Source organism: Echinops telfairi, unplaced genomic scaffold, assembly GCF_000313985.2.
Source record: "Echinops telfairi isolate 266 unplaced genomic scaffold, ASM31398v2 ScPeMD7_60;HRSCAF=208, whole genome shotgun sequence".
NCBI classification, from domain to species: domain Eukaryota; kingdom Metazoa; phylum Chordata; class Mammalia; order Afrosoricida; family Tenrecidae; genus Echinops; species Echinops telfairi.
Window position 1 is genome coordinate 13,456,521 of NW_022103958.1, and position 19,748 is coordinate 13,476,268.

Below are 19,748 nucleotides of genomic sequence, written 5' to 3' on the forward strand. Positions count from 1 at the left end.
TAGGAGAATAAATATAACCCAAGGTACTTGAAAACTTAATTTTTTTCATGTTTGTTAGTTCATTCCATACGATTTATTAAATGAATAATTCGGTCTATATTTAATTCATCATTTCACTGGTGCATAAAAGTTTTTCCTGTTGTACAGTTACAATCTACCAATGGCTAAAAATGAAATAAAACACATTTAAATATCAAGAAAATTGCTTTTCACTTTGGCAAATTTAATTTTAAATTTACTATTTCTGATACTGACACAGAATGCATTTATGATTAATACAAAGTATTAAAGGACAAAGGCATACAGTAATACTTCATTGGACTAATCAATGAAAATGTTTTTGTTATTCTTTTTTCTTCTACAAGGTTGAACTATTCCTCCATTTAATGTATAGAGTGATGCAAATTTTTAAATTAGTAAGGCAGTGTGTTAGTCTGGGTAGACTACAGAAACAAATCCATAGACACTCTATGTGTATAAGAAAGAGGTTTATATACAAGAGCAGTTGAAAATTGAGAAAACATCACAACCCAGTCCAGATCAGGTCCATAAGTCTGATATTAGCCCATATGTCTGATACTAATCTATAAAGTCCTCTTCAGACTCACCAAACACATGCAATGATGCCAAATGCAGGAAGATCAAAGGCCAGTGGATGGGAAGTCTGATGGATCCAGTGGCATTTTAAGCATCTCAGTGTTGGCAGAGGTTTCCACTTGGCTTCTCCAGCTCAGGACATTAGCATAGTTCCATTTGTCTTGTCAGCTGCTATGTCTCCCAGAGAGTGAACTGAGAGAGAGAGAGAGAGACAGAGAGAGAAAGAGAGAGAGAGAGAGACTCCTGCCTCCAAGGAGGAAAAACAAGGGTTCCTAGAATCCTCAGGAGAAGGCCATGCCCACACATAGGCCTCATTGGCTATATTTTGATTTACTGGCTAGATTCCACCCCTACACTCTTAATCCTCAAATTGATACCAGATTATATAACTACTATAGGCAATACATTATTTTTAAATATAATAATAATTTGGTGGCAGTGGAAGAAAAATGTACAGTATGTTATCTAATTCTAAGTCACTTATTCACTCATTTCAGAAGTGAGTGAATGTAACCTAATAGCCACTCAAATGGTCATGCTTAGTAAAAGCTGTTTAAATTTAGGTGTAATTTTTGTGTGCTGTTAGATTCCTCATCTTCTAAAATGTGATTAAAATTAGCACCTCATAATATTATTCTTAGTCAAAGATATTTCAAACTCCAAAGAGTTTAGGGTAGCAACTAGTACATTTATATGTACACACACACACACATATTCCAATGGTATTTGACCACTACATTTTTACTATTTATTTTTGGATATATTTTTTATAGTTTACACATTAGCTCAAAAAAAGTGCTTGATGATTTAATTCTGAGAATTAGCGAATAAAGAGTCTATGTTTCATAGTCATTTACTATCTGCTATGATGCTGGAAGATGAGTCTTATGCACTGGAAGACACTACATAGTGGTCCTCAAAACGAACTCAAAATGCCAGTGGTCATGAAAATGCTTTAGAACCTGGTAACATTTTATGATGCTGCACATGCGTTGCCAGAAGCCCTGGTGGCATAGCTTGGGTGCTAACCATAAGATCAGCAGCTGTAAACCATCAGTCGGTTCTCAGGAGAAACAGGATTTTATATTCGTATGAAGAGTTACAATCTCGGAAATTCCCAGGAACAATTCTATCCTGGCCTGTAGGGTCACGGTGCATTGGCACCAACTGGACGACAGTGAGTTTGGACTTGTTTTGACATGGGTTGCCTTTGCATGGAAACTGATTTGATTGCCATAACCAAGCAGCCAGTCTATTTTCTGTAACTTTTACTCTCTTCTCTATAGTTTGTTTTTACCAAACTCATATTTCTAAAGTACTCCTCAGATGAGAGCATCTATCAGTTAACACACTTCAGTGGATCACATTCCAATTTCAGATCCTATAGTTTAATCTCAATCTATTCTTCTACACACATTTCCTATGACTACCTCCCTTCAGGTGACAGAAGGGGTTAAGGTCTTGATTCCTAATGCAAAGGTAGGCAGAGGCTCAACCCCCTCAGGAATGCCTCAGAAGAAGAAAGGCCAGGTGATCCTTGCTCGGCAAGGTCACAGTTCAAAAACCCTGTGTATTCTGTTCTGCACACACATGGTTGCCATGAGTCAAAATCGAATGGTTCGGTTTTCATTTGGGTTTATTCTCACCATCAAAACGGAATGAGATTCCCAAACTTTCCAGATGGCATCCAAACATTCCCCCAGGCTCTTTGGCCATTTCACATGAAACCTTGTACATACCATCTTATCTTACTTTATTTTAAATGTCATTCCTGCCATTATTCCTGATCTTCTAACATCTTTCTCTCTTGAGTCTTTCAAAATGCATTTCTCGCCCACACATATCCTATGTTTCTTAACCAATTTAGATTTTCTTATAGTGATTGGCATATTTATTGTATTGCTTCTACTTAACTGTAACTTTCCTAAACTATGAAGCTTAATTTTTTATCTCTAAAACTGCCTAACACCAGGTCTGGTGTTATATTTTAGAAGTCTTAATACATACTTATTAACTATTTTAGATGACCTTTTAATAGCCTAGGAATATAAGTGCAAATGAGCGTTATCTATTACCTCTTTCACTGCATAATAAATTAATCAATTACTTGTATATACCTATCTCCACTTCCAAAATTGTTATCATATTCTTTGCTAGCATATTTTATTATCAAAGGAAGCACTCTTAAAACACTGAAAATAAATCTTGTGAAACAGTGGAATAATTTAATTGAAATAAAAATTGTCTTTCAGGAATGAATTTCTCTCCGGCATCTAGTCATTCTCAGCTACTTGATTGTGATATGATTTGGGTTTTCGATACTTCTCCCTTTATATATGGTTAATACCACATCTACCTATAATATGATTTTAGTCTTTGAGGCCTTCTTCGTTGAACCCACACTGGTCTTCTGAAAGATTCAGCAGCCATGGTATGCATGACTTAGAAGCACTACTAAAAGTGGCAGGTGGATAACCACAGGAGCCAAGTTCACCTTGGAAATGGACTCTGAAGAGTTATAACTATCCATCACAAAGAAAATAACCCCAGGCCATCACTGCTGACTGCCCCAAACTGTGAGCCACACTATAAGATGTAGTGCCACCTGGTGAGAATGGAAGCTCTCAGAAGTAGGAGGATGGCTGATGAAAGGGAAGGGATGGCACTGGGGAAAGGACACACCTTCAAAGGAGGTAAAAGAGACCAGTGCAAATTATACCTCAGAGGATTTCGAGCTCAAGCACAGTTCTCACTTATACTGTGAGTGAGGAGACAGTAGTTCTGGAAACTAAGCTTTTTTTCACAAATGCATTTATTTTCTTTAATGTGAAAGGCAGGTGATAACTACTTGGGAAAAATAGGGTTTATATGATTTCTGGAATACAGAAAGCAAAATCGAAAAGCCATCATCCTCATTTAGAAATATCTTTTCAGTTCACAAATGTGGTTGAATTTGAATATTAAACTAAATTGATTAAAATTAAAATGCAATTTTGCCAGTCTCATTCCAAGTAATTTTTTGCATTAGGCACTGAAAAGGTAAATATGTCAAGAGATACATATTTCATACAATGAAAGATAATTTTAATGTTTTCTTTCATTCCTGGTCTATAAATTTAGCATGCGAGATTTGACACCTACTACCAAGTCCATCACTAATATTTGCAGAGCAGTGTAGGCCATTGTTAGCCTAACTTTACATGAAATACAAGATAGTAGCAAATATTTTAGGTTTTGTGGACCATAGTGTTTCCATTATTAACTACTCAGCTCTGGCAATGTAGCACAAAACCCATCGCTAATTGTATGTAAATGATTGAGCATGGCTGTACTCTAATAAAACTTTATTTACAAAAGTGGTTAATAGGCCATATTTAGCTTTTGTTGCCCATTCTGCTGTAAAGCAAACTGTAAATTATATAACTACAAACTAAATAATATTTTTAGGGGAAAAAAACCCTATATGGAATGGATAAAAATCTATCACTCACTGCCATAGAGTAGATTTCAAACCATAGCCACCCTGTCCCTGTAGAACAAGATAGAACAGCCCCTTGGGTTTTCCAAGACTATAACTCTTTATTGGAATAGAATGTCTTGTGAGGCAGGATGTGGTTTTAATCTGTTGACCATCTGATTAGCAGCCCAATGCATAACCCATAACATTTCACCCAGGCATTTCCCCCCCTTGCATTCCATTCCAATCATCTTACACTCTCATCCCAGGGGTGCACTTGCTAGTATCATCCCATTGCCAATGTGTTCTTGCCTTTTGAACATTGATTTTGTAAGGAATTCCTGTTTTGACAAATATTTCCCTAGAAATCACATACACACCCAAGTTCTAAACTTTCCTCTGTGTATTTTTAGCCCAAAATATATTTTGTCCTTTTTTAAAGCAATATATGTGTAAACTCTTTAAAAATGGATCAATTTATTATTTTCAATAAAATTGTTAATCAGCATGGCATTGAGATAAGTAAATTTCATTCTGATCTATTTTTTCTCAAAATGACCAGAACATATTATTTGCATGACATAGTAAACAGTTATTGAATACATAAATTTATAAATAAACATGTACGTTTGGAAGAAGGGGGAGGATGATCTTATTCTTGTAAAGGAGTAAGTTGGAAAGCCTTTTTTCCCTAAATGAAATAACTTAATAAAGCCCAGCTTGCTAAATTAAACTGAGGGAGTAAGAACTGGGTTACCAACCACATGTCCAGCAGTTCAAAACCATCAACCACTTCAAAGGAGAAAGATGAAATTTTCCACTCCTGTAGAAATTACACTCTTGAGAACCCGCAGGAGCAATTCTACCCTGTGTCTGGGGTCGCTATGAATTGGAGTACACTCAATGTCAATGAGTTTGTTTGTTTAATGGCCCATCTGCCTGAAAATTGTCTTTGCTCTTCTGTTATCTTGCTTTGTTAATTGCTCACTCGTTTACTCCCTCACTCACTCACTGGGTGTCATCCCATCGATTGGAAAATCTCTAAGGAGTAGAATGTTTTCACTATAGGCAAGGGAGGACGTGAAAGGCATACATCCAAAAGATGGATTTTTGGATTGAGGGAGGGCTTGAGCAGAAGCCCAAAGCCTTTCCACTTTCTCAATGTACTGCCATATAAACATATGTACCTATGCCAATACTTCTGTTGTTATGAATTAATAAATTTATATAAGTGCACACCTATGTTGATTTCTCTATCCATACCTTTGCTTCCTATATCTTTCCACTGCTTCCTTTTACCTTCCTCCTTTCCCACCACTATGCTCACCCTTCTTCTGCCTCAGTAATTCCTTTCAGCTAGATATGTATCTCTACATCCTCCTCCTCATTATTGAGCAGTTGTTCCCCTATCTATGTCCTTGTTTCCTCACTGTTCCCTTCCCCATTCTTCTCCCCACCCCCACCCCCAAGTCCCTCCTGAACCTCTGGTTCTATTGCTTTCTGGGCTTGTTTTTGGGCTTGTTCCCATGCAGCCAGCATTCTGTGATGCTCACCCTCCCAACACAATCGCTTAAGACAAAAAGGGTGCACAAGCAAATGGAGTGAAGAAAGCTGATGGTGCCTGATTATCAAAAGATATAGCATCTGGGCCTTAAAGGCTTGAAGTTAAACAAGTGTCTATCTAGTAGCAAAGCAAAAAGCCCACAAGAAATAAGCACATCAGCCTGTGCAATCATGAGGTGTCAATGTCAACGGGATCAGGTAGCAGGCATCAGAAGACCCCAAACAAACAAACATATTGTTGAGAATGATGGGGGTCAGAGTAGAGACCCCAAACCCATCTGTAGACACTAGGGCTTCCCCTCACAGAAGGGTCACAAGGAAGAGATGAGTCAGCCAGAGCCCAGTATAACACCAATGAAACATACAATATTCCTCTGGTTCCTTGGGGCTTCCTCCTCCCAGCCACTATCATGACCCCAGTCCTGTCTTTTATTGTGGGCTAGACTAGAGCATGTACACAGGTATAGATCAGACCTCTAGACCCATGGAATCTAGGTCAGATCAACCCTTCAGGAACAGAAATGGGAGAAGAAAACCAGCAGAGTAGAGGAAATATGGGGTGGGGGCGGAGTAGAAAAGAAGGCATGGGGGAAAGGAGAAAGTGGTCAGTGTAAAATATGAAAATAATAATACATTATAATTTAAATAGGGGTCACAAGGGTAGGAGGGGTGAGGGTGGGATTAAAAAAAGGAGCTGATACCAAGGGCTTAGATAGAAAGTAAATGTTTAGGAAATAATGCTGGAAACATGTACAAATATGCTTGATGCAATTGATGTATGCATTGTTATAAGAGCTGTAAGAGTTCCCAATAAAATGATCTTTAAAAAAAAAAAACAAGTTTTAACACAGATATATTGGTATTTAATGCAGAGAAGGAATACTCCTTTCTTAAAAAGGAACAGAAACAAAGCCTCAACAAATTTAAAATAAATAGATAAATAACTTTGGACTGTTGTCTTTTATCTAAAATTTCCCACGCAACCAAAGCCCATTAAAAGTATCATGGAGTCTTGGGAAAACAAACATCTGTTTTGAAAGACGTACAACCAGTATGATCCTTAGAGGCAAAGACAGGGAGACTTCATCTCCATCATTTTGTTCATCCTATCAGGAGGGGCTAGAAAGAGGCACCATGCCTGGCACAGGGTCAATGAAAAGGAACTGTAAACTCACTACAATGGACTGAACCAGTGGCTGTAACAATGGGTTCAGACATAACCATCATGAGTAGAAGACAGAAATGGGCAGCGTTTCCTTCTGTTGTACAGTCTAAGAGGCCCAACCAACTTGGCACCTAACAACAGTCTCAATGAATGGTTTGTCTTACTTAAGATAATTTTATAATCTGTTCTGTAAAAAGTAGATTGTAAATATTTTATTATGGTTATAAATATTGGAACCCAATTATGCATATCTAAGCATTTGTATGCATGGGAAAAAAATGAGGCTGAGCCATTCTGATTCGGAAAAGATTACAGCCTCTTTTCCTATAGGGCATGGAGCCCTGGTGGTGCAGTGGTGATACATTGAGTTACAATCCACATGGTCAGCCCTTCAAAAGTACCAGCAGGCAAATGGGAGAAAAAACTGGGCTTTCTACTCCCTGGACAGTGACAGTCTTGGAAAACCACAAGAAGGCAGGTCACTATTAGTAAGCATTGACTCTGTAGAAGTCAGTTTGGTTTTTGGTATCTTGGGGGCTATTACACTCTTTTCTATTGGGTCACTATGAATAAGAATCAACTATATAGCAGTGCATATCAGTGTGTCTTGCTTATTATGACATCAATCAAAACTAACTAATCAATATCTTATTGTAATCTCTTTATTCTGTGTCCTATAGTAGTGATTTCAATCCAGATGTCTCTCTAATGTCAAATGAATCCTCTGAATCTTCATTTAAGGTCTGAGTGGTTTTTCCTCTAAAACAGTCTTAGATGTCATGCTCATTAAATAATGTAGGAAACTTCCAAAGTTGACTGATGATCTTGGGCAACTGACACCATATGTTTGAATAAAGAAAAGTATATTGTTTATCCAACTGGATGCATCAGTTTTATTAAATCATTTGCCTTGCAAATTCAAAATAGCATATTATGTAAATATATAAGCAGCTTTCTAAACAAAGATTGGTGATTATTTTATAATGACATAAGTTACTAATTCACATTTCATTGAATCTCAATATTATCATACATAGTCATATTCTTCTTTGGAAGATTGTTAACTGACCATAGAAAATTTTAATCTATTAAATGTTAGTTCACTCCAATGGCATGTATTTAATTCCCCAACAAATTAACCAATCATTTCTTCTTGTTTTCTTTTTTTTTCTTCTTGTTTCCTTACTCAATTACAGACACTTAATGAGAGAGAAGCAAAGAGAGAGGGGAGAGAACAGGACCAAGGGAAGAAGGAAAGAAGCCCTGAAGGTGAAGAGCTTGGAAAAGAGAACCCTGCATCCTTCCAGAGTTCCTACATTTGCGTTTTCCTTCTTCCTTAGTTGTTGTTTTTACTTAAAAGATACTGGACTTCTTCCAGTTCTTCACAAGTAGCCCTCATTGTATAAAGTTTAAAAAAAAGGTTGTTGTCTGTTTTTCTCACCTACACAACTACCCCCTGGGCAAAAGACACAAATCTGTCAAGTGGGGTTGACATGAGTCAAAAATCTTGAGAGCCTCTATCAGCAACAACAGAGTTAACCCAGCTCTATTTACCCCAAAACTTTTCTTTTGGCAATTAATGTGGAATTGAGATTTTTTTTCCTGGTCTAATGTGCTTTAGCTGCAAATGCTTTTCTTGAAAGACAATCACAGATAACAGCCAAGGATAAGCAAGGTGTGGTTGATTGCAAGCTGCCACTCACCAAGACACACAATTAGAAGACTCAAAATCCACTGCCATCAAGTTGATTTCACCTCAGACAATTTCAGGACACAGTACAGAGTAAACTCTGAAAGGCAAGATTTTAAACAGGCAAGTACATCTCAGGTTTTCTACCAGGACACCAATCTATCAATTTGGCTTAGTTGGTTATGAAATAAGATCCTATTGATTCACAGAGTTCCTGAGTCGGTAAACCCATTCACCAGTTAGACTGATAACAAAAACGTTGGAGGTTCCCGTTTACTCAAACATGCTTGGAAAGAAAAGCCTGATGGCCTCCATCCAACAGTTCACAGACATTGAAAACTGTGGGGGACTCCTCTACTCTGACATACAGGGGCCACCAAGAGTTGGAATGAATTCAAGGGCAATGTATTTTTTTTTCTTTCCTAATACAGGGAAACCCGTGAAAGCGGTAACTTAATGGGATGATCTTCTTTCCCCCCACCTCTCACCCCAGAATCGTTCAAGTTTTCTAACGTTAGCAAGATACAGTCTTACCACAATTCTATCATTTAAGTGAAAAGTATTTTGTGTCTTTCTCTGACAGGTATCCAAATTACATAGGTTCAGTGGCAGCAAGTTTACTGTATATTTAGTATATATATTGGTATGCCACGACTTCTAAAAATTGTTTCATTAATTGGTTAGGTATATTTTTATTCTGTCTTCAAATGGTTCTTATTTTTCTTTTAGTTTTTGCTCTTTGCTAAATGCTAATGTTTATCTTCAGATTTTACTGTACTCTCAATGTCTATATTTGTAATAAGTAATGAGAACTAGCTTTTAATTCAGCCATAACTATCACCATGACATTGCCCTAAGTTTATTTGCAGAATGGTTATGGATATAATTTCTTGTTTTGGAATACTAGTCCTGTGGATAAATCTCCGTAAGTTACTTGATAACCCATCTATCCCATATTAGTTTAATATTCCATCTCCTTTAATATTCCCTTTAAGCCGCTCAAGTTTAATTATCTTAAGTTGTGTTTTTTTAAGACTGCTTTCAAAACAGGGTTTCTGTTTATGATACATTCTGAAATCTACCATGGCTGAAAATATTGTTTATTGTACACTCACATTTAAATGACAATTTAGTTGGATATAAAATTATAGTTTAAACATTCTTTAAATCCTTATGTTAAGGCAGGGTATGTGACTTTAAGTTATTATGAAAAATAACCTGTAAAAAGGACAATAAAATGTATTTCTTGGCCACATCACAATTGGACAGCGATAAGGCTGCCTTCCCCGGTTACATTTTCAATGCAGTGACTCAGGGTTCTGTGAGCTAAACGTCTTGAATCCTGGCTCTTCCACGGCAATATTACATGAGTCTAGAAGAAGGCCAAACCATGAGGAGTGCTTAATAAGTTTTGTGGAACTAATTGAACAGTGAGTACAGAGTAAAATCAAAGGAAGAACAACAACAAAAGAAGAGAAAAAGTTTGTAGAGTTGTTAGTATTACTGAGAGTTTTTATTTATAAAATAATATGCAGTTTGTTTAATGTACGAACATATGCCAAGAAGAATTGCTGTAGGACTTTCTTCTAATTTAAAATACAATTAGTTTACATCTTTAAGTTAGTGTGAAAAGAAGCCTAGAGACACAAATATGGTTGTGTTTTTCTTAAAAATGTGAGAAAACATCTAAAAATACTAATTAATTGTTAGATGAGAAAATTGGGGGGTATAGAGCATATGGTGAATTGTTTTAGTCCTCAGTTTCTCCATTTTCCCACTCCATCTTTTATCATTTTCCACCTGTACTACACAGTATACTACCAAGCCTTTTGCAATAAATTTCTTCGGGAGTACCGACTTGGGTTTATATAAATATCTGTCATAGGGTTTGACAATTTGCTATCATTGAATTATATATTTTCCTTTATTTAATGGTCATAAATTTAATTATGATTTTAAAGGAATAAAACAATTTGTTCAATATCTAATAATTTAAATAAATTAATTTGGGTCTTGGAATGAACTGCGTGACATGAAATCATAACCTTAATGGACTGCTTCTCTTTTGTTCATCACCATCTATTAGGAAATTTAAAGCGTGAAGAGGCAAGGAATGCAGTTTTATATTTAAAGAATTTTCTGAGAATTATTTCCACTGGACATCCTATCAATCAGTCAATACTGACTGTTACTCAGTCAAGGAAGTACCTGTATGGCTTAGAGGCAGGCTTCTTTCCTTTTTGCTTCTGACTCTACTCTCAGCATTTTTGTCTCTGTAACAAGTCGGATTTTCTGACACCTTACATGTGATTCATTATGTTTCCATTTTGCTTAATCTTACCGCTCAGTGATTTGTCAGGCCCTTTGGATTCACACAAGCACTTGCATTGGAAAGGGACTGGAATGCATCAGCAATCACATTTTTTTTTGACATCTCCATTATGTCATCTGTAACGCTGGCATATTTTATACTACCATGTTTATTTCCGATTTGATTGACACACAGCATATTAAATTGCCTTAGCTCTTGAATATATCTTCTTGATTATAGCATCCAAAACTTCACCCCCTGATAAGTGAGTACACTGATTTTTCAGAAGTAAATATTCTAGTAATTAAAAGAACCCTCTGTGGATTCCTTATTTGGCATTATCAAGAAACTATTTTTTAAATTTGGGATTAAGGGTTTAAACTGCATTAATTTGCAAATACTATCACTCTGCTTGATTTTTAGAATCACACATGTTTTTTCTTTCACAGGAACCCTGGTGGTGTAATGGTTTAAGCATTGGACTGCTAACCACAAGCTTGGCAGTTCAAAACCACCAGCTACTCCATGGGAGAAAGATGAGGCTTTCTACTCCTGTAAAGAAATACAGCCCTGGAACCCCAGTGGGGGAGATGGGGAGAGTTCTATTCTGTCCTAATAGGTTGCTATGAGTCAGAATTGGCTGCTGGCAGTGAGTCTTTAATTTGTTTTATCATTATTATTGTTATAATTGGTTCATGTTATAGTAAACTGTTGTTGTTGTTGTTAGGCGCTATGCAGGCTGTCCCTGTGTGCAACAGAAGGAACCACTGCCTGGTCTATGCCATGACTGCCATTGGTTTACTTTTGAGCCCAGAGGTGCACCGCTGTGTTAACTTCGAGATGCGTTAGCGTCTCATCAAGGGCCTTCCTCTCTCTTGCTGCAGGACCTGAGGCATCTGCAATAGACTCTCTTTCTAAGTCAGTGCATATTCTGTGTTGCCTATCCAGATCATCGTGAACTTGGGGAAAAACATATTTCTACCCAGTAAAACCCTAATTTCCAAAGTAGAAGGAAATATATGAAACATTAAGAATAAGTGAAGATTCTTTCAATTGAATCATTTTGAAGACTATACCAATTCAGCTATCAAGTTTTCATTAATTACTAATGAGACTTCAATAGTAGCTCAGGTGGCCTAGTGGTTATGGCTGTGATCCACAAGGTCAAACTTGGGAGAAAGGCTGGTCTTTCTCCACCCGTAAAGAGTTACTGTCTCCAAGTCTCACAGGGACCAGTTCTATTTTGTCCTGCAGGGCCATTATGAGTTGGCATGAACTCAATGGCAGTGAATTATTTGCGTGAAAGAAAATAACAGAAACCCTGGTGCAGCATTAATTAAGCATTGACCTGCTAATTGCAAGGTCAGTACTTTAAAACCACCAGCCTGCTCCTCAGGGAAAGATGAAAATGTCTACCTCCATGACGAGTTACAGTCTTGGTCACCCGCAGGGCAGTTCGACCCTGGGGTGGAGGGTTTCGATGAATCAGAATCAATTTGATGGCAATGAATTTGGATTTTTTTGTTTTGTTTTGCTTTTGCATGGTAGACTACTCTATTTGCCCATGAATAAATCCCCACACTATCAAAGCACATAAAGAACACCAATAGTCCATGAACTTGAGCTGAGATCACACCTTCTTTAGTGCAGACACAGCCAACCTAGTCATTGAACAATGACCATTCACAGGACCAGGTCTAAAGAGGAAGCCATAATAGGATGCATCACCAAGTTGTCCCCAAGAAAGCATCAAGACCAATCTTCTTATCTTTTGTTTTTAATTTCTGTTTATCTCACCAACTTTTAACTTTATATAATTATTTTAAATGAGGACACTCTGAGGATGCAAATTAACACTAGTAAGAATCACAAAGAAACCAATGTAAACAAAGGCATTGTTCAATAGTTTTATTGCCATATCATTTACATTTCATACAAAAGCAATGTTTCACCCTACCACTAACTGTCCTTCATCAACAAGGCCTTTATTTCCATGTCTCTCTTTGACTACAAATTGACACATGTTCTGTGCTTTGTCTTTTCATTTTGTACACCCTTCCACTTGTCCTGAATTAGAGCTTAAAATCTGAGCACTAGGATTGTGGAAGAATACAGTTTATACCAGGAGTCCTATTCCACATAGAGGCAGCTTCCATTGAGTTCTTTCTGATCATTGACCAGAAAAAAAAAAAGTTTTGCCCTCAGGCACAGTATTTTGCTGTCACTCCTCTGGTCAACCAAGGAAGTGGCAGTCTAGCCCCTCCTTAATGGTATTAGGGTCACATGCCATTAGAAGGACCAAGTGGTCAGAGGTACCTGTCCAATCTTGTTTTCTGACTTGTAATAGTGTGCCTATTTCAATCATCATTACCTTTTAAGTTTCTGTAGTCCTACCTGGTACAGTTATGAATTATTCCGCTGCCAACCATGATTTAGTGACAATTTCCTTTGTTGACATGTCCTAATTAAATAGTCATATGTCTGGGAATTATTTGGATACAATTAGGACCTTATTCTGATGGTATCTCTCATTTGGATATTTTTCTCTTTTTGTCTTGTTTTTGTTTGTTTGTTTTTAGTTAAGACAATAAATAAATGGGTCTCTATAAATTGTATTTGAATTTGTACTTTATTTTTGTCTTATTAACAATCCTCTGGAACTTACATAAAAGAATTGAAACTCACTGCAGTAGAGTCAATTCTGATTCACAGTGACTCTATAGGACAAGGTAGACCTGCCTCACGTAGGTTTCCAAGACTGTAACTTTTTTGTGAGAGTATAAAGGCCCAGGGGAATTTTTATTCTGTCCTGTTGGGTCCCTATGAGTCAGAATTGACTCCATGGTAGTGAGTCTGAGGAAGTTATACACACTAACATGCACCACAACCTCAAACCCTCTTTGATTGGTTCTATCACTTGTTCAATTTAAAATATGAATGTAGCCCCCTCAAGTGGATTTTTCTAGCATTTCTCTTATTAACTAGCTTGAAGTTGTTGTAGATGCAGGTCTTTCCTTTCTTTTATTGTCACATAAAAACTGCTCTTTGCACAAAAATGCCTTTTCCTTTAAAAAATGTACACTTCACACTATCCGACTCTAATGGATTGAATTGAGTCTCCTATAAGGTTAGGTTGAACCATTCCACTTGAGAATAAACTTTCTAATTATTAGGTAGTGTTTGCATTGATCTTATTTGAGGTAGAAAAGGGCAGATTGATCAAGCAACCAAACAAGGAAGAGGAGATGGGGAAGATGGAAGCCATGTTTCAAGGATCACCAAGGAACTGAGAAACAGAAGCCAAAAAGAGACCAGGAGTGTCCCTGATAGCCCGGTTCTAAGCCAGCACCCTGAATTCAAACATTTAACCACCTCGACTTCAAGAAAATAAATTTATGTTTATTTACACCACCCCTTTGTGATATTTCTCTTACAGCCACATGGCATAACTAAGGCAACCACTAAGACACCTTTTGCTTGGAAGTTGTATAATGACTCCACCTAATTTTCTCTCATTTTTCATTAAACTCTTGTGGGATATGAACACATTTTGCAGAAAATGATTAGGTCTTTGGTCCTCTTTATGAGAGTAATACAACAAAAGAGAACAATAATTGAGCTCCAACCCAACTAAAAGGAATCACCTGGAGGCTGATGCTGATTAAGCTGTGGAGACCCTTGGTGATGAAAAGTTTTGTAAACCAGAACTCCTTTGGGGCTTCCTACACTGAAGATTACGATCATTCAAAGAGTTCAATATAAAAGTGGAAGCTATGTCCACACACACACACACACACACATCACAACACACCAATCTGTGGTTATTCCAGATGTCGTCTTTAACCCAGCCCTGAGAAAAGAGATTGGAAGATTCTTCAGAAAGGATTAACACTAGAAACAGTAGGAACACTGGACCTAACAGGAGGCAGAATTAGGAGAGAACTACAGGAGAAGCCAAGAGAAGCAGAAGCTAGGATAGGCCAGGCACTGTACACACCTGTGCAGTGTGGTAGGAGGCCTGTTGTAGGTGCAAAGGCCCTGTCACTTTCAGCCCTCTCAAGCCTTGATACATCCTGTAAATATTATTCATCATCATGAAATAGTTCCACAGGCATGTACTATATAACATCTAAATCCAAGTACAGCCACAGTCCAATAAAGGTATAATAAAATTCACACATCTGGATCAGAGAACAGGGCATCGTGAATGCAACTGTCCATGCAATATATATGAAAACAATTGCATATAATATGGCAGTATATGTCCCATAATACATATAAATATCTTTTTTTTTCAATACTAGATCTGTACTTTTATTGCAGTAACAATTGTTATATTGGGACATACACACATATACAGAATATACTTAAATTCATATAGAACAATATTTACATTAAGTTACACTTTAGAAATCAAAAAATGAAGTACAGCTTAAGTTTTACAACAGAGAAAAGCACAAAAAGCAAAACAGAGTTAACAGTGAAAGCAGGGAGGATTATCTGTTCTGGAAACACATAAATTTCTTCATTTTTGTCCGAAAACTACATCTTCTTAATCTGCTTGTCCAAATCATTAAAGTATGGATGATTCAGTGCCACTTTCCCAGAAATGCATTACATATGAATATCTTATCAAAACTCCAAATACTCACTACTATCTACTTGATTGTGACTCATAGTTACCATGTTAGTCTAGGTAGACTAGAGAAACAAATCCACAGAAACTCTTCAGTATAAGACAGAGTTTTATTTAAAAGGTAAGTGTACATTAAGAAAGAAAGCATCCTAACCCAGTGCTGTCCAAGCCCACAAGTCCAACATTAGCCCACATGTCCAACAACAATCCACAAAGTCCTCCTCCTCCATCTCACAAAACACACGCAATGATGCCAGCTGCAAGAGGAAAGCCAAGTCAGTGAACATGTAAGCATCTCAGCGCTGGCAGGGGTCTCCACAAGGCTGCTCCAGCACCCAGGGCTGCATCGGGATAGGTCCATGTGGCTTCTCCTCAGGGATGTCTAGCAGGAAGTGAGCCTTGGCAGCTGAAGCAGGGAACTGGTTAAGGCAGCTGGACCCTGGTCCAACCACCAGTGAACAAGAGACCAGAGAACAAGAAAGGTGAGGCTCACCAAGCCATTTATCGCTCCACACTTCAATTAACCCCACATGTGTTATTGGCCAGGCTGACACAATAAACCTCAACTATCTCAGTTACCCTACAGAACACAATAAAACTCCCCCTGTAGGTTTTGGACACTAACTTTTTACTGGAGCAGAAATCCTTGTCTTTATCCCTCAAACTGGCTGGTGGTTTAGAACTACAGACTTAGTGGTTAGCAGCTCAGTGTGTAAGCAATACACCACCACGGTTCCTATAAATGTTTTCATATTCATAATATATACCCATGTTCTTAGCTTATGTATGTATTTTGCTGCCCTTCCTACCTAAAACTTACCATATAAGATTATATGCTTTGACTACTTGGCCAGCATCTATCTTATGTCCCATGTTCCTTGAGCCTTATAGAATTATCTCTGTCAAGGCCTCCCATAACACAAGAATACTTTGTTCTGATAACCTGGCACTCTTTGATACTCATCTTACTGACACAATCACTGAAGAAGAAATGGGTGCATAAGCAAATGTGGTGAAGAGAGCAGATGGTGCCTGGCTATCAAAAGATATAGGGTCTGGGGTCTTAAAGGCTTGAAGTTAAACAAACAGTCATCAAGCAGGGAAGCAAATAAGTGAACATGGAAGAAGCACACCAGCATGTGTGATCATGAGATTTCAATGGGGTCAGGTATCAAATATCAAAAGATCCAAAACAACCCACTATATTGATGTGAATGAGGGGCATTGGAGTGGAGACCCAAGACCATCTGGAGACAATTGGATATCCCACCATAGTTGTAAGGAAGGGAGGATTAAACCAAGGTGCAGGACAGCACTGAGGAAACACACATCAATCCTCTAGTTCCTGAATGCTTCCTCCCCCCAACTACCATGACCCAGTTCTACCTTACAAATCTGGCTAGACCAGAGAACACACTTTGGTACAGATAAGAGCTCTCAACACATAGAATTCAGGACAGATAAAACCCTCAGGAACAATAGTGGGAGTAGCAATATCATGAGGGTAGGGGGATGGTTGGGGAGGGGTATGTGGGAGAAAGGGGGAACACATCACAAAGTTGGATATATAGCCCAACCCAACACATCTCCAAAGGGGACGAATAACAGAAATATGTGTGAAGGGAGACAACAGCCAGTGTAAGATATGAAATAATAATAACAATGTGAAATTTATCAAGGATTCACAAGGGTGGGAGGGAGGAAGGGTTGGAGAGAGAGGGGAAAAAAGAGAAGCTTATGTCAAGGGTTCAAATAGAAAATGTTTTGGAGATGATGATGGCAACATATGTACAAATATGTTGATACAATTGATGTTTGAATGTGATAAGAACTTAAGAGACCCCAATAAAATGATTATATATGTATATGTGTGTATGTGTGTGTGTGTGTGTGTATTATTGTGAAGTGCACCATGGCTCCCAAATGCAGCAAAGCCTATGCTACTGATAGCAGAATCAAGAAAAAGAAGTATCGATTTAGAAGTTAAACAAATCATTGTTAAGCAACACAAAGTTGGAAAAATTAATGAACATGATTGCAATTTAATCATGTCATATTTGACTAACATGACAATTCTTAAAATAAAATGATTACAATTATATATATATACACATACTTATGTGTATATACATATCTTCTTGGATATAGTATATATCTATGTTCATGGATATATAGGTAGATATAGATATCCAGCCTATTAAAGGATCAGCTTTACTGAAAGCTACATAGCTAACAAAAATGTGCGAGGAACTATGTCAGATTTGAAGACATTTTTAAAGATGTGGTTTGAAGACCGAACACAAAAGGAAATCCACCGCAGTGTGTTAACAATCACTGATAAACTGTCAAGCTTGTTTAAGATGCTTAAAGAGAAAGCAAAACCAGGGTGCCATATGGTGCTCACACAAAGTCCAAATTCCATCATGTCCTGTTTCACAGAATAGAGTATGTACATTTAGTGATATATGACTGTATTTTTATATATGGACATATTTATACTGCTTTCTATCTACTTTCCATGAGCTAATATTGTGGGAGAGTCTTATATGTACTGACTCTGACCAAATGAATATGGTTTTAGGCGTTTCTTGAGCTAATAACATTTTTATTCCAATACCTCTTCAGCTTCTTATTCCCATGTGAAACATCAACATTCATAGTCTCAATTTTAAGCATCTACTTTCAAAACACTACCACTCATTTTTGTGGCTTTTTATTTCATTATCTCTCCTCTTTTTGCATCATTGATGCATCCGTTTCTGCAATTTTTATCAACATCCAAGCATTCTATGATATTTACTATATAAAACAGAAAATAAAACCTTCTCTTGACTCTTTACTTCTTTTCAGCTTCTATCTCCTTATTTTTAAAGTTCATTTAATACCACAACCCATTGAAAGTGTTGTCTACTATCACTGCCCAATTGCCCTCTATTCAATTACATTAAACATTTATCTCAGCAACTCCACTCTGGGGAAAACATTGGCAAATATACTAAGAATTTTCATTTTATCAAAGTCAATGCTTACTTCTCATATTTTTGGGACTCACAGCAGTGTAGACACAATTGATTTTTCTCTGTATCTTGGAACACCTCCCTTACTCTACATCCTGGCTACCTTGCTCTCCGGCATGGTCTTCTAGTTCAATGTCAACTCCTCCCCAGGGGTTCTTGTTGAATGATCATCATTAAATTGCACCAAGACTCAGTACTGTGCTCAATTCTCTCCTCTCTATTTACTTTCTGAGTTATTTCTTCAATGTTCATACTTCCTATTGATTCTCACATTTTTAAAATCTCTAATATAGATATCTTATTCTGGCTCCAAATCATGTGTCTAACTTACCTATAACCTTTCCTTGGATGCCAAATCTAATCTAATATAAATCAGGATGAAATTCTTGATGTAACCACGCAACCATTTTTCTTCAGCAGTTGTTTATTAATCACCATGGTTTATCTACTTATTTAGTTTAAATAACATTTAAACATTTGTGCGTGCAAGTAATCAAAACATTTTTCTCTCTCCCTCTAAACTCCACCTTCAATTTACTGATATTGTGGAATATTCAGGTTCTCGTGTGGCATAAACATAGCAGGTTATGCACTGGACCGCTAACCAAAGGTCAGTAGTTTAAACCCAGTAGCCACACAGCGGGGGGGGGGGGGGGGGGGGGAGGAAACTTTCTCCTCCCATGAAGATTGGTAGCCTCAGAAACCCAAAAGGACAGTTCAACTCTGTCCTCCAGGGTCACAGAGTCCAAACCGATTTCATGGCAGTGAAGTTTGAATATTCATTCAAAATACACTATCAGTTAGATTGCCTCTTTCCATTTAATTGGTTTCAGCACCACTAAATGTAAATCATTTATTTCTTGTGAACTACCAGGAACCAAGGTCAAGAATTCCGTAGCTAAATGGAAGTTCAATGGTCCAAATCCCCATGAGAAAAAATCCTGTTGATCTACTCTTACAAAGAGAACAGCCTAAAACAAACCGTGGGAGTTTTACTCCGCCCTCCTGCAGCCTAGTGGCATTAGTTTTGGTTTACTTGGGTCAGTGTACCTCAGAATTGAGTGGAATTCGAACCAGTGAAGACTTCTTCCACTAGTCTAACCTGAAATATATTGCAAGTAGAACATCCTTAGTGATCTTTATAGAACAGCAAATAAGATCCATTTACCCTCTACTCCTTGCTGCATCACCTCTGTCAGGTTTAGCACAAAAATGCAAATTATCTTAGCAGGTATTGCCTGAGATGGCCTGACTGCCTCTGATTCAAACCCATCTCCTTCCAGTTTGTATTTACTACATGTATATATTCAAA